This window comes from Oxyura jamaicensis, chromosome 20, assembly GCF_011077185.1.
Source record: "Oxyura jamaicensis isolate SHBP4307 breed ruddy duck chromosome 20, BPBGC_Ojam_1.0, whole genome shotgun sequence".
In the NCBI taxonomy this organism is placed as follows: Eukaryota; Metazoa; Chordata; class Aves; order Anseriformes; family Anatidae; genus Oxyura; species Oxyura jamaicensis.
Window position 1 is genome coordinate 4,841,886 of NC_048912.1, and position 4,154 is coordinate 4,846,039.

The following is a 4,154-nucleotide window of genomic DNA, read 5'->3' on the forward strand; positions in this document are numbered from 1 at the left end:
GAAAAAACCACCACAGAAACTTCTGTCACTTGACATGATTGACAAATCCACGCCGCCTCCTCCGGAGCACCGGCACTTGGGCTTTGCCATCTCGTTCTGCCTTTTTTCAGGCTCATAAAGGACTTGGGTCGGCCTCGCTCAAGGTGCCTCCGTGCTGCTCTCTCCGAAGGGTCGCCCCAGAGCATCGCTTGGGACCCGGGGGAGGCCGGGCACTCGCTCGGGGGAACCTGGCCTCCACGGAGCGCCGGCAGGAAATGCAGAGTGAGCGGTGCCCAGCCAAGGAGCCGTGTTCTCAAGGGTCAAACACGCTCAGGCTCTTCCCCTGAGGTGTCTGAACTGCCTCCTCATTCAGCTACCTTTTTTCCATAATATGCATCTTTTCTTTTTTAATCTTGCTCCCAGACAGTGGTTGCTCAGTTAGCCGTGCTGGCTCTTTGTTGCTTCGAACAGACCGGAGCCGATTTTCCAGCAAGAGCATCTCATTCTCTAGTGCAATGACAAACACGTCGCTGCTTGGGGATGGTGGAGCTTCTCTTCTGCCTGCGGCGGGTGGTGGCTCCAGGCTGCGGAGGCTGAGGAGAGGACACATCTGCTGAGGAGAGCTCTAAACCAAATGCCAGTACCAGGGAAGTACAGCTGGTCACTTCTGGAGGGCCCGTTATTAATCCCTCTCTGTAACTGGACAGGCAGTTGCGCGATACTCGGGGTTGGACCTTTGCTGAGTGAAAATGTGCAGACCAAGCCTGGATTCCTTGTGGGCGGTTGTTGCTCTTTCCACCTGGCTACCATTATTTTGCTGTGCAGGAAGCATTTTTTCATTGCATGGAAGTTGTTGGTTTGAGAGTTACTGGTGGGGTTTTTAACCACAAAGATCCCAACGTGATTGCAGCGGATTATTTACAGCCCGTTCTCTCCCCGTGCCAAACCCTGCAGGACTCGGCACCCTGTGCCGGTTCCTACCCACCCCGGGGATCCCTGACCCCACTGGAGGTGCGCGGGGACGCGCGGCCCTCCCGGGGGCCCCGTGCAGCTGCCCCCGCCTTGTCGGCACCCAGAGCCCAACCCAAAACCGCGGGGTGCAGCAGGGACCCAGCGCCAGCCCCAGGAGGCTGCTGTGGGAGAAGAGCCCCTGCTTCGGTGCGGCGGGGGGCTCGGGGGCAGCCTGCAGAGCGCTGACCCGTGAACGGCTACTGCGGGGCGCCGGGTGCACGGGGCTCGGCTCCGGCGCTTCCTTTGAGGTCTCCCCTCGGAGGCGGCGCCGCTGATGGGAGGCATCGGAGCGTGCCCTCGGGGATGCACGCTGATTGCACATGCTGTGCACAAATGGGATCTAGGAAACCATCTATTCAGCAGAGCTGTGTTTCCGTGACTGTTTTGGTATGATTGCTGGGTTGGAGCCCAATGAGGCAAGTAATTCCCAAATTATTTTTGATCACTTTTTCAATTGGAGGTGAATAATAGAGATGTAATGAATAGGCACCGAGTTTGCCGTGGTGTAGCAGCCTGCTGGCTGTCCGTGGTGTGCCCAGGGATAACCGAGTTACCCAGCGAACCGGCTCTGTCCCTCGGGGAGCGTTTTGGAAGCTGCTGTCGGGGAATAGAGTGGGTGAGTCCTGCATCGGCGAGGTTTTAGTCTGAAAAAAAGCCACCAAGTCTCCTGGTTTTCACGAAAGCTCTCAAGTGGCAGCTGGGATTGTCCCGTGTCCGCAGCACAACGCACGAGAACTCGGAGCTGCCTCAGGTACCTGACACGGGGCTGCGGCGCCTCGGCGGTTCCCTGCAGCCCTGGCCGCACGCCGGGGGTCAGCGGGGGCCGGGCGCTGCCAGAGCGGCTGAGAAAGGAACGAGCGCAGTGCAGTGCTGGGATAAATTGCTTGTAAATAGATTGTCTTCCATAATTCTCATGCAACTTTGGCTGTGTATTAAAATTAACCCCAGTGTAAATGAATGAAGTACTAACGGTCATGATTAGAACGATTGCTTTTTTAAAAAAATTGTAATGATCAATGTGAAATTCAGACATGGGAAGAAGACTTGTTGGGTTGAGTTTTCTATTTTTTTTTGACATTTAATTCTGTAATAGGAATTTGTTACTTCATTCCTGTGCATAACTTATTTAATGTACTGTATAAAGGAACCCAAACTGTTACAGATGTATTTAGTTTGTTCTACTCAAAAGTAGTCAATAAAAAGACTATATTCATCATACAGCTCCTCATCGCCCTTTCTGTACAGGACCAGCGCTTTATGGCAGTGCCCAGGCAGCTGCCGGGGTTTCTGCAGAGCTGGACGTGAGTCAGGTACTGGGGAACGTTGGTTCTCTTTCCATTCGCTTTTCAGCCTGTTCTTTCTGAGCACGTTGTTGGGCTGGGGCACAGAGGAGCCTGCAGCATGCTGGGGGGGGGCGGGGGTGGGCTCATAGTGCCAACCCCTTGCTGCCTGCTCCCCAGCACCTGGGGGGCAATGGGGGGACCCCAGAGCCTGGCCCCTCTGCACTGGGGGGCTGAGAGAAGCAGCAGGGAGCATCTCAGCAGTGCCCCCACCCTCCTGAAATAAATGCAGAACTCAGGGACAAAGCACACCACTGCCCGTGGCCGGGGGGGTCCTGGCAGCCGGGGGGCCCTGGAGCTTGGGTGCTGCGGTCATGGGGGGCTGGCAGCAGGGTGGTGCCGCTGAGGGCAAGCTCTGGGCTGGGAAACGGGGCTGCCCAAAGCTGGGGGTGGCTGCACGTAGCCCCGGGCCCAGCAGGAGCCAAGTTAACACAGGAGCTGCCCTGGGGCTTCTGGCTGCACTTTGCCTCGGTCCATCAGGGGTGAGCAGCTCCAGCCCCCAACCTTCCCCTGGTCTCTTCATGCATGGCTCCAGCAGGGGCCATCCCCCTGCTCCCAGCACCCTGCTCCTTTGGCTGGGGCAATCAGAGGCCGTTGATGTAATCAGGCAAATGAGCAGGGTGGGGCCCAGCTGGGAGCTGGGCCAGGCTGCGCACTCCCTACCTGCTTGGGCAGCAGCTGGGTTCGATGGCACGAGTGGGGGTTTGGGCTGCTGGGGCTGCAAGCTGGCAGCAGCTGCTGCTATTCCCCTGCCAAGGGTCTCTCCTGACCCCGTCTCTGTGGCCAGGGATGAGCTGGGTCCCCTCCTGCACCCCATCCAAGCAGGGAGCCCCTGGTTGCTGCCACCCACCAGCACGGGGCGAATCCCAGGGGGTTTCAGGCCCTTCCCAGCATTGGTGACCCCCTGCAGCAGCGTGGCGGGGTGCTGGCTGGCAGCTCCCAGCCTCAGCACTGCTCCGCATGACCCCGAGCCGTGCAGGGAGCCACCGTCCATCACCTCCTACGCCCAGGGGGCTGCTTGGCCCCCAGCCTGGCCCCAGTGACCCGATGCACGTGTCTGCGTGGCCACGGCAGGCAGAGCCCCCCCGCCCCCGAAGCAAGCGCTGCGCCCCACTGCCCCTTCAGCCCCAGAGTGAGTGCATTTGGGGAGAACCGGTCCAATTCACGTTTCGCTGCATCTCTGGGGGTGCTGCTGGGCTGCAGCATCCCTTGGGGGGTGGGAAAAGATGGGGGGTAGGGAGCACGGGGGGCAGGTACCCGTGTGTAGCTGGGCAGGGTGGCAGGAGGACAGCACTGCGCGTCCTGCCTGGGCACCGCACAGGTCTGTGACAGCGGTGCCCAGCCCCGTTTGCCCTCAGTGGCAGCTGCTGCACACCATGCAGGGCAGCTCCTGTCCTCCCTGCTCTGCAAGGCGAGGATGGGGCGGGCGTTGTGCTGCTCCAGCCCGAGGGGCTCTCCTGGCTCCCTGCATGCCCCAAGCCGCCCCGCTGGGCATTCAGCTGAAAGGCTACAACCTCTGCGTGTCCCCCACTTGGGGCCAGTTCTGGGTTAGGGTCACTCAGCTGCAGGACGAAGGGGGGCAGCTGGAGGGGAGGTGGCGGCCCCGCAGGCAGCGGGTGGCAGCCCCGGCGCCACCCTCACCCGCTCCCATCCCCCCGGCTGTGGGGTGCCTGGGGCACGGCTGTGCCTTGGGGCACGCAGCCTTTGGCACGTGGGGTGGGAGCACACCCACAGGCTGCCCAAAACCCCAGCACTGGCTGTGCAGGCTGCGGCTGGCACTCCTGTCCAGAAACACACTCCGCTTGCCTTTGCTGAATCCTTTTC